The 12,574-nt window shown below is 37.7% G+C and overlaps 1 pseudogene; it reads left to right on the forward strand.

Moving 5' to 3' along the window:
* Nucleotides 1-1,158: 1,158 nt before the first annotated feature.
* The window catches only part of LOC127635027 (dihydropyrimidine dehydrogenase [NADP(+)]-like), a 304,510-nt pseudogene continuing 293,094 nt past the window's right edge, over nucleotides 1,159-12,574 (forward strand).

Genomic DNA, 12,574 nt, shown 5'->3' on the forward strand with positions numbered 1-12,574 from the left:
GATTTCTCTCTCTCTTGCTCGCCCACTCACTCACTCCGAGCGCCCTTCTACCCCCACCTCTTTCTCTACCTCATTCTCCATCTCCCTCACTCACTCACACGCCAAACACACTCTCTCTCCTCCTCTGCCTCTCTCTCACTCCCTCTCTCTGTCTGTCTCTCGGTTGTGCTGTAAGTTCATTTGCTGTGTCAAGCAACAACTGGCTCGGGAGTGGGCAGTGGGCTTGATCCTATTGTCAAGCATCCCCCCTATGAGTGTGTACTGCATCCACCTGCACACTACGGGATTGGCTGCCTGCATCTCTCTCGCCTGCAAACTAACCCTGTGGAAGCCACTGTGAAGCAGGAACGGAGTGCCGTCGCCGTGCCGTCCTGGGTTTAGCACGATCGGGCATCCCACCTTGCTGGCGTTTGAGCTGGGCGGGCGACAGATGAAGATGGGGTAAGTTGCATCCACATGTGAACACCACTGCATTTTCTAACTGTTTTTTATTGTACGCTATATTCTTTTACATGGGTAAATGCGTTATAAGACTTTCAGTAATTATTTGCATTTTTTTTATGTCCACACCCTTGTCTGATTTATTGTCAAATCTATTGATCGTGTGATTGCATGTCGTTGCATGTTAATTTCTTTTTTCCAGGCATACATTTGTGCTGTTGTCCGGTCTACAGCTCTTCATGCTTGTGTCAAGTGTGTTATATGAAATTACCATATTCATGGGCTCCATTCAATTAAACTGCAATCAGTAAAGGGTCCTACTCAAAGTGGGGGTTTTTTCAGTGTGGGGTGGAACAGGCTAGCGCAGATCTCTCATGAAGAAAGGGAGGAGTGGAGAGAGGTAGAGAATGCAGAAATGTTCACTGATCTTCACTGCTGAACTGTAAAGGGGAAAAAAAATTGCTGAGATTTTTGGATTGTCACCATGCAGTTAATTGTTAGAGTACAATAAAAAGTGGAGGACGAAGAAAATTCATAATTTAGCCAAAGATATGGATAAATAGAGTGTGTTTAAATGGACCCAAAGGAACAACCCACAAAAAAGCCAAATTCATGCATGAAGGCCAGTGATTAACTTTTGGAGTTCTAGTGGGGTTTGGACAGAGGTTGAGTCCCTGGTCGCTGTCTTTGAGTTTGAGTGTGTGTGTGCGTGTGCGTATGGTCTCAGAAATGGACATAGAGAGTGAGAGCCCTGGGGCTATAGCACTGGGAGAGTGTGCCCTGCGTCAGGGTGTGTGTGTGTGTGTGTGTGTGTGTGTGTGTGTGTGTGTGTGTGTGTGTGTGTGTGTGTGTGTGTGTGAGAGAGAGGTGTGCTTCATCGTATAGCAGGCTGGGGGTCTGGTGAGCGAGCAGCAGGCTGCTACACTGCCGGTGTGTTGTACGGTGGCTTTTGTTGCGATCCAGCTCTCTAGCTCTCATTCTGTCCCTCTCTATTCCTCCATCTGTCTCTGTTCTTCTCCAGTTTCTTTTCATCTTTATTTTCTGTCTGTCTCTTCCAACTGGGTTTGTCCATTCTGGTTTCATGATGTGTATTTGATGGTTGTAGAGATTGTGTATTTTTCATTTTGTGAATGATCAGTGTAAAATAGAAAAAGCCGTTCTTTTTTTTATAGGTATGCACTTGATGTATTTTATTGCATGAGTGGTACCCTTTTAAAACTAAATAAATTGTTGCTTAAAATGAAGTAAAATATAGAAATAATAGAAAAAAAGGTAATTGTTTTATGGCTACAAATGTTTCAATATTACCAAAGCAAAAAATAAATATATATATATTTGTATTTTTTTTGCTTTGGTAAGATTGAAACATTTGTAGAAAAATTAAGATTTGTTTTTCGATTTTATATAAAAATGTTTTATCTAAGTTTTAGTTTTTTTTACATTTAATTCTGAGTCATTCTCATGCATTATGTTTAGTAATAAAAACTGTATTTGAAAAAAATTATAATAATCTATATATAAGATGTCAAAAATCATTGGCTACTCTAATTATTAATATAAACCAAATATAGGAAATATGAAATAGAACAGAATACAATTATGCATGAAAATTAAATTACCAAGGGTTGTGTATCAAAAGATATTTTATTGACAGAAAAAAAATCAATCGATTGATGAACAGGGTTAGTGGAGACATAGCATTTATATATGTATATGTATTTATTGCACATTTATCTTTGTCATCTAAATAATTTACATTCTTTATATATTAAAATTTGTGACACCACAATAAAACCAACCAAATCATCTTTCTAAATGCACCATATATCCAAACATGACCTAATAGTAATCTAACCTGTTTTTCAATGCTGTGTTAATGCATTTCAAACATAATCAAATTCTTACATATTCTGTCAAGCAATGCACTATTCTCAATGCAACTGGATGCATTCGATGTACAAGTTGCATGTTCATCAAAAATGCTCTTATAGACTAATTACACAATTTAGCCCCACCCTTTCCTTTCTATCTTCTCTTCTTTTCTTTTTTCCCTTCACCCTGTCATACTCGAGTGTGGTATAGAGGGGGGGCCGTCATGCTCCATTAGAGTCCATCTCTTCATATAGAAATCTTCTCTTGGTGCTAATGGACTGTTTGCCTAATTTTTTCCCTTTCTATATCATTTAGTCAGATGAGATGGTGCAGTGTTTGATGAAGTGGAGCATTTAGATCTTCCTTCCTTCCTTCCTTCCATAGATCAACCCTAACCCTGCAATCACTGTGTTTTAGGTGAGGCCCAAACCTTGGACTATCATCACAATGATCGTCCTGGAAATGGAAGTCAGGATATGGATCGTCAACGATGCACCTCGACAAGGGACGGAACTTTGGGCCCCTTGCATCCCAGGTGAGTTTACGCTGTTGGGGTGGGGGGTAGATTCATCCCCTCCAGCTCCACCCCCCACACCAACACCCCCCCCCCACCCCAATCCCGAGCTCCTTCATTAAATGCACCTTTTCCTCCGAATGGTCCAGTGAGGGTACAGATTGCTGGGAGGAAACGACAAAAAAACACTTACCACATATTTCCTCAGAGGTGTCTACTGAAAGAAATGCACTATGTTAATTTCTGTTTGCAGACGAGACGTTGAGGGGCTCTTGCCTTGTGCTACAAAGCATCTTCAATCAATTGTTTTGAAAGGCCTTTCCGTTTTCCAAACGGCCGCGGACGATGCCGGCAGTTCTGTTGTTTCTCTCTGTAAACGGCTCTCTTCGGTGACGGGTATTCTTGGGTGGATAATACGGCGCTCGTTGTTATTGCTTAAGAATACGCGTAGTCGAGGAGAGTCATGTCAGCGGTGTCTGCAGTGGACTAGAGAGAGCATTGAATCCAGAAGGCCCACCTGCTTGCACACAAACACACACAAACACACATGAATGTTTACTAAGCTATCTGAAAGGGGTATCAAACTATAGATTTATATGGTTTAACAAAAATAATTATAATAACTATAGACTAACCCTACCCTTAAAAGTTAACTGTATTATCTGTAATATATAACTGTATTATTTGGTGACACGAATGTCAAGAAAAGAAGGTTTTGTCATATTTAGCTAACTTTTTGGGACAAATTTGTCCCCAAACTAGTGCTAAATAAACATAACTAAATGGGGACATAAGGTAGACCTCTCTTGGTTTTAAATTATGCCCATCATAATTACTTTAGACTAACACCCCTAAAAGAAAATTTCATTCTTTGAATAATAATCAAAAACAACTATTTGCTTTATTTATTAATCGTTTTTCCATTTGAGGATGTCTCCAAAGGGAGGACCCAAGATAAATAGGTTGAGAAACACTACTATTGACTACCCCTAAAGAATATATATTATTATTTATAGAATTTAGAACATTATTTGAATTATTAGAACATTATTTGAATTTACAACAATATTTGCTTTATTCATTGTTTTTCAAATTGAGGATGACCCTGAATGTCCTCAAAGGGAGGTTTTGTCAGATGTATCTCACCTCTGGGGACAATTTTGTCACCAAACTATAACAAGTAAATCCACAATCACATACATGTTAACTTAGCTATTTAAATGGAGACATGGCATAGACAAAGCTTATCATAATGACTATAGACTATCCCTGAACCTACCCCTCAAAGCAAACTACATTTACATAATAGTAAAACAGCATTATTTTACTTTATTTGTTGTTTTTCCAAATGAGCACAATCGCCAAATGGAGGTTTTGTCAGATTTAGCTGACTTCTGGGGACACATCTCTACTAACTATAGCTAAGTAAACCCACACATACACACACATTTGCAAATGCTAAGATTTAAACCCACTCCCATGTACAGTATTGAGTCAGCAAGCTGCATTTCTTCTTTATGTTTGATGGTCATGTTGTTGATTTTCCGGCTACTACTAAATATATTTTCACTGTAAATCAGCCACCAAAAATGAAGAATGGGTTTTATTTGTATATTGTGTTATTGTGCTTTTGTGTTTCTTTGTGGAATGTACATTTGTGATTTGAGTTTTGCTTTTAAAGGTGTCAGTTTTTGCAAGGGGCGCTTTATATTCTAACGTGCGGGGCGGGGTTGTAGATGCAGATACGTTTGGTTTGTGCTATATATTCTCTTCTCAGGACCTCACACACTCCAGCTTTTTAATGTAAATTGATTTTGAAATTACATTTATCGTGCAGGGTTTCCATATGGAAGTCCTAACTCCAGGAGGGCTGGGGGCTGGGGATGAAATGTCCTCAACACCAGTGACAGCTAAATGTATGCGCTGGTAGGGAGACGGATTGTAAAGGAACACACTGCAGATAAACAGTTACCATGGGCTTAGGTTGACTCTGGCGTAGCTTCCCATGTAGGCACCCATATATCATGAATATGTATCAGCCGTGCATATGATGCCGCATTCTAACGTCCATGAAAATCCATTAAAGGAAGCTAATAGGATCTACTTGACTTATGAAAGCATACGATCAGATGTATCAGATCTTATAAATATACATGACATTTTTTATTTTGCTTGGTTTTTATTTTATTTAAAAAATTGCATAAAAACAAAAGAGACTGCATTTGGACCGAATGTTGATGTATATTGATTTGTAAATCTGCAAACATTTTAATTTGTTCTCCATTATAATTTAGCACATTTAAATGACATATTAGCATTTCACACAGACTAAAGGCAACAATCAGGCGGCTAGTTCGTTGATCACTCTGTAATTATCGTTCTTTCGGCTATGTGTTTAAATGAATAGAGAGGAGGAGGTGTTGATAAAGGGAGTAGAGAAGGAATAATAAAATATTTTACCACTAGGGGACACACACAACTGAAAATCAGATGAGATTATATCAGTTTTTTGTCTGTTAGAGAATTTCTGTTTTATTTATGAAGGAATTTTTTATTGTTAGCATGCATCATCAGATTTTTTATTCTTAGTATAATTTATTTTATTCATGCTAAACAGTGCCTTAGTTGTGACTATTGCAAGAAGGTCACATGCTGCTCATTAACAATGATCTGTATTATCATCCTTTATGTTAGACAATTTTCATAGATATGAGAAGACTTTTTTGTTTACTTTTTTAATTTTGCATTCATTTATTTTATTTATTTTTATAAAATATTCTTCGCCGCACATTGTATAGCACAATTGCTGTTAGAGTTCTGATGACGGGAAGCATGTTGACAGAATTATCTCTTTTATATCATGTTTATTGATGCCGAGTAAATATATTTGGCTGATTCCAGTGTAAACCCCTCACAAAGATTAACGTCCATCTGCCTGCAGTTTATGATGTTATGAAATTATTCAGGCTCATCCTAATTTGCACTTTATTGAAATTATCTTTATGTGCACATTTGCTTAATGTTTCTCCCCTTCATATGATTAATAAAGCTTGATTCAAGTAAAACAATGATGCATTTGTATATTTTATTCTTTATAGTTGAAGAAATTGTTTTAAATAGAGAGAACGAACAAATATGCAACAACAAAAAACAAAAAAAACAAAAAAACGACAAGCATAATAATTGCAAGCAAGAAAACAAGGCAGATAAATCATAAATGGAACTGGGATTTGGGAACTTTATTTTTCAGGTTATATTTATATATTCTAATTTAATAATTTTATATGCATAACAATTTGAGTGAAAAGTTGAAATCAAATATACATGAATTTCAGACTTTTTTAAGTGTTTATGTCCCCCTTTTACTTTAATGACAGCATTCACTCAACTGGCATGGACTCCACAAGTTTGTGCAAGACCTGATGATCCATGTTATCACAGAGCATCTTTTGACACCAGGAAATCTGACATATATATATATATATATATATATATATATATATATATATATATATATATATATATATATATATATATATATATATATATATATATAAAACATAACATGTTAACATTTGATTAGTGACCTAGAAATAGTACAAAATCTTAAATATTCCTCTTCACTTTACATCATAACATCATTCTTTGTTTTACAATTCTAAAAATCATAACAAAAAGTTCCAGGTATTATTTCCACTGTATTTATAGTATATTTATAGGTTTAAATAAAAATAAATAAATAAATCCCAGATTTTCAATGTTATTTTCAGACGTTTGGACCTCACTGTATTCTGATTTGTAAATTGTGCTTTAAAAAATAAAAATAATAAATAAATATATATATATATATATATATATATATATATATATATATATATATATATATATATATATATATATTCATATTCATATTATAAGGGGGTGGCTGTGGCTTAGGTGTTAGAGCAGGTTGTCCACTAATCAATGGGTTGATGGTTTGATCCTGGCCATCATGATTCCACATGCTGAAGTGTCCTTGGGCAAGACACTGAACCCCAAGTTGCTCCCCTGTCAGACTAGCGCCTTACATGGCAGCTCTGCCAACATGTGTGTGAATGTGCGCTTTGAATACCGCTAAGGTTAAAAAAAGCACTATATAAGTGCAGACCATTTACCATTTATATAAGCTACCAATGCAAGACTAAATTTAAAATGATTTCTTTATTTTGGTGTGAAATACTGCATTCTATTCCATGAGGTCATGGCTTATTACTTTAATTAATTTATTCAGCACCATGATGCTTTAAGTAAAAAAGAAAAAAAAAGGGATGCCATTTCTGATAATAAATGACAGAAACAGGTTTTCTTTTTCTGTCTGGCCAAAACAGTCTCCATTCTGATTGTTCAGCTGTAGGATTAATGTTCCTTTTTTATGTCACACTTTGTGTTATTCAGTCTCACAGTTGGACTCACTCAGCTGCAACAGGTCCTAAATTTTCCTCTGGATGATACTTCTCTCCTAATCCAAATGGAGCTTTAATTAATTCTGGGGTATACGAGAAATTCACTGCAATTGAGGCGTACTTGTCCATTTTTTTGGTCTGTACAGAAATGCACCATCAAGGGAAGCTTTACAACATTGTAGGAATGGATAATTCATCTATTCAGCCCTGTTTAGGGTTAAAATACACAATTTAAAATGGTGACTGTTGTTCATTAATGTAGCTATTAGTTATTTCAATAATGACTACTAGACATTTACAGATGGCCAGACATTAGGTATTTAAGATACAGTTCTTCCATATACTACTACTACTCTTACCGGCTTTACAAGCAAAACTGTACAATTCTTAGCTACAGTTTATACTTGAGTATGCAGTATTATTATATAGTGTTATTCTTTTCTCTTCAATTGATAATTCAACTTTGACTAATGAATGAGTTGTATTATTATGAGCTCAGCATCTTTAAGTAAGTTCTTTTACGGGATTTTCTCCATTTCCTAGAGCATGATGTAATGATGCTCTATCATTCCCCTTGGCTTCCTTCAGGACCATAATGTGCTTTTCCACAAATAAGATCAGTGGCATTAATCAACTGAAAATGTGCTGCGTTTGCATGCATTTTCTTCAGCTGTGGAGCCAAGGAAGTGGAAGCAACTACCTCACTACCTCAGTGTTCCTTCAACTTAACATCTTCACTACCTTACAACATTGCAGATTTGTAACCTCGCTACATTACAACCTTGCATGCTTTGTACCTCATTGGAGTAAATCATGACACAATTTTCATTCATTTTAATCTTAAAATGTAATCTTCTATAACAAGTTGGAAATGGCACCAGTGTGATGCTTAACATATGGACCAAGGAGAAAGGTGCCATACATTGTTTCTGGCAGGTTACTCTGTTTTACAGGCTCCAAATGGTTAGGATTAGGGTAGGGGCGAGATAAGGGAATCTGCTGCCTGCCAGGAACAAAACATTGCACCCATGTACAAGGGGCGACTAAGGGTGACGTTTTGGTGGTGCAGGCAAAGAGTCGCTAGCGTGACTCTTAGCGTGAGGGTGCATTTCTCTAAAATCTTTGCTACCTCAAAACCCTGCTATCTTATTACAACACAACCTCGCTATCTCACAACCTTGCAACCAAGCTCATGACATCACAACCCTGTAATGCCACAGGGTTGCTACTTTAAAACGTTGCAACTTCACAATTTCAAAACCTCACAACCTCTAAAATTGACAACCTTATGACTTCAAAGTCTCTGGAAACTCCCCAATATCAGGCCTGTTGTGCCTGGCAAAATGTCTGTTTCCTCTTCCTCTTAGGATGTGTATACACTTGTAGTTCGGTCCTCTTGGTCCGGACCAAAAAAGAAAATGATACATTTAGTACTGGTTCCCTTAGTGTTCACACTGGCATTTTTAACACCGAACCTAATGATACAAAACCAAAGGCATCAGGAAAACATCACAACCTGATTGGACAGATATATGACGGATCATTTTTGACGGAACTTGCAATTATCCAAAACAATGCTGGCTGCTGGGCGAAATGCACTCGTTGGATTTATATATGTATATATGGTGGTATTTTTACCAGCTGAGATCAAATAAAGAGCTAATAAAATGTGCACACACAAACGAAGATATGCTGCAAGGACGGCTGATGGCGGTTCCGACGCCTGTACTGAACTGTAATGGGCAACATAGCTCATATGATGAGAAGAACCAGATATGCTTGATGTCAGAATTAAGCAAATTACATCCTGTTTTTGGTCTGTTGAGACATCTTTGGTCCATGCTGCATATATCAACTGACCCGTACCAGAGTTTGTTTGGAAGCGGAACGAGACCCACTATTCAGGTGGTCTTGGTCCGATTGTTTGGTGCGCACCAAGGTTCGAGTGACAGCGTTCACAGTTGTTCAAATGAACCGCACTATCAGAGCTATCGCACCAGAGTTCATTTTAATCTAACAAAACCTGCCAAGTGTGAACACACCGTCTTAATTCAGAGAGCTGAAACAACCCCCACTAAGCCTTGTTCTAATTACAACCCTGCTATTTATTCATTGGTATGTGTGCGGCGGTTATCTCAAGTATCGTTTCAGAGATGAATTTCAGGCAGGAGGTGATGCACACTGAGGTAGTGAAGTCCAACTCACCTGTATCTTTAATAAGGTTACTCTGTGGATGGGGTTTAGGTTGGTTTAAATAGCAGCCTATGAAATGTACCCACATCAGTGGCTCACTGATAGAAGCTTAGCAATCTATTTAAAAAGCAATTTATTTCAACAGTGTTGGAGCTGGCACAGATTGAACATGCGAGAGAGATCCTCCACTTCCAAATTCTCAGCGGACACCACTCATCCCATTCTGGTGCAATCGCTCTCTATCTCTCTCCATCTCCTACCATCTATTGCTCTTCTCCTCACAAACTTTAGTGAGTTATATTCCTCCAAGTGTGTTCTGTAAAAACCCTTTCGGTCTGGAATGTCTCCAATGGTTTCAAGAGCTGCGACTATACTAGAAAACATGGTTAAGGAGGTTGTCACAACTGAATGTGCCATTAAACAGCCCTATTGGCTTTTCAGCTAAATTTAAACTGTAAACCAATTATAAAACACAAACCTATTCATGAAACAGTAAAAATGTGTTTGCTAATTTACAAAGATATCGAAACATTGTTATGGCCAACAAATATTGTAAATAATGAATAGTAAAAATGAATAACATTCAAAACATGCGTGACAACCTGCCCCAATCTGACTTCAATGAACAAACCCTTGTTTTCAGAACCCATATGGGTTTAAGTCTACCTTCATTATCTAGTTGACTCTTGCCTGAATGTCTATCAATGGGCTTTTATTGTATTTACTGTTTTACCCAATAACAGCTTTGGCAAAATATGATGATATTGCAGATTTTGTTTGGCCAATTTGAAATTCGATTCTTACTCAAGACTGAACTAGGTATTTGAAACTAACATCCAAAATCACTTCAAGGGGAACACACATTTGTGCAATTGGACTTCTGACTAAAAATGTTAAAGCTACTGAGATATAGCCTTTGTGACAACTTTCCTGTGTGACAACTAGCCCCGATATCCCATAATAGATGCAAAGTAGGGAAATTAATCAATAAATTAAAACATATAATTAAATGATATGATGTGCAGATTAATTAATCTAATTAGTCACAATTAATCGCATAAAAGTATTTACTAAGAGGCCCAAATAATGATAATTAGTTGGCCTACGTAAAAATTTAAATAATTATAAACAGGCTATAATATATAATAAATATATGATATATATGAGTGGTGGTGGCGTAGTGGGCTAAAGCACTGAACTGGTAAGCAGAAGGTTGCTGGTTCGATCCCCACAGCCAACACCATTGTGTCCTTGAGCAAGGCACTTAACTCCAGGTTGCTCCGGGGGGATTGTCCCTGTAATAAGTGCACTGTAAGTCACTTTGGATAAAAGCATCTGCCAAATGCATAAATGTAAATATTAAAATGTAGATAATTCAAATATATTACATCATATACATAGATTGTGGCAGCAGACAAGTAAAGCATTTAGCCGATACAAAAAATGGCTTTAAAGTTTATAATATTGTTTGTATAAGTTCCATATTATTGAACATAATCCTAAAAATCCTAATGTTTTATTGTTGGTCTATGTACCCATTGCGTTGTGTCTCACTAGTTTTCAGCATCTCTAGTCATAAGCCCTGTGTTTTTAGGATGCTCTGTTAAATTAAATGTAGTTTAAAACTTTTAAAAAACATACTTTGACGGACCTTCTGTCGTGCTCGTTCCATTTTCAGATTTGCATACTCAGCAGCGCTTTTAACCACCACAACAAACCACACAATTGCGTGGGGCCCTGGACATCCCTTTTACGAATGCTCCGCAAAAAATGCTTGAGGGGTGACATGTTGTTCTGGGTACACGTGCGAATATGCTGCGGTTCACGTTAGAAACCGCTGGGGTCACAGGTGAGTTTTTTTAAAGTCCCCATGAATTAAAAATTGACCATACTTACTTTGTTTGCCTAAATTGATCGTTTTGTGGTGAACAATTCATCCATGCAAGTCAATCCACACAAAAAAAAATTTTGGCTTCGTAATCTTTAATCAAAATCTGAAAATTCCCCGCCCCTCTGCATTGGAGGACCTTGCCTGATGACGTAGGTTTGACGGTTTAGGTGTCTCCTTAACATCCGTAAACCACGCCCTCCAACTGACAGTAGACAGGCTGCCTGTGTGTTTGCGAGCATTGACAGCGTGTGAAAGGAGAGATGGCGAGGAGGTGCATATTTGGTTGTGACACTCACGGAACACTTTTTACCATTCGAACCCTCCGCATGTAACGGCTCAAACATGTAAGGTCTGATTCCCCCCGTGACGAAATGATCCTCTGTGTGTTCCTGTTCTTCTTCATCTTCCTCCTGCTGCAGGAAGGGGACTGCTGGCGGTGTTTCAGGCGGCGAGTAATCCTCAACAACCGATTGTAAACTTGCGTTAAGATCTGCCTCCATTTCTGAATGAAACACCTACTTTTTTAGATCCAATCAGGTGCTAGTTGGAAAAAAAAGCCACGCCCACTATTTTGCCTCATTTAGTATTCCGTTTCTCTCGGAAATATGTCACAACACTGGAGAAAAGTCGTTTGCAACTTCCGGTTCACGGGGACTTTAAATAGGGTTGGTGTTGGTAATTTATGAAAAAAATATATGCCATATGAAATTGTTTCGTGCACGCGCTCTCACTCATATACACGCAAACGGATGAGTTAGGGGCTGTTCACACTGAACAAGTTTTTGCCTGCATCTGCTCTGTTTTGACATTGTTTTCCTTTGTAAACACACGCTGGACGAACGTTCAAACCTGCTGCACTGCGTCTCGCTCTTTCGTCAGTGTCTCACGGAGGACTGGCACATTTTTAGGCACTGTGTCAAGTTAGTAAGAGCTCCAGTTTTCAAAAATGCATGCCTAGACACCTGCATTCTGTTTCAGTCATTGAACTGTGTCTAGATTGTTTGTTCATTTAGCGCAGGTGTCACAAAGATTTAACGTTCTGAGCAAGCTCAGGCTGCAAAGAGGGGACTGGAACAATTATTCCAGATTGTTCTGCAACAAGCAAATTTCAGCGCTTGATAAACGGCAACGTTGTTCCCCCTTCTGCTCTAGTGTGCTGAAGGGCCGCCATGCTTTGTATGTTTATTGTTACAGTTACAAATGTTGCCTACAACGCATAAA

This window comes from Xyrauchen texanus, chromosome 42 (genome assembly GCF_025860055.1).
Source record: "Xyrauchen texanus isolate HMW12.3.18 chromosome 42, RBS_HiC_50CHRs, whole genome shotgun sequence".
In the NCBI taxonomy this organism is placed as follows: domain Eukaryota; kingdom Metazoa; phylum Chordata; class Actinopteri; order Cypriniformes; family Catostomidae; genus Xyrauchen; species Xyrauchen texanus.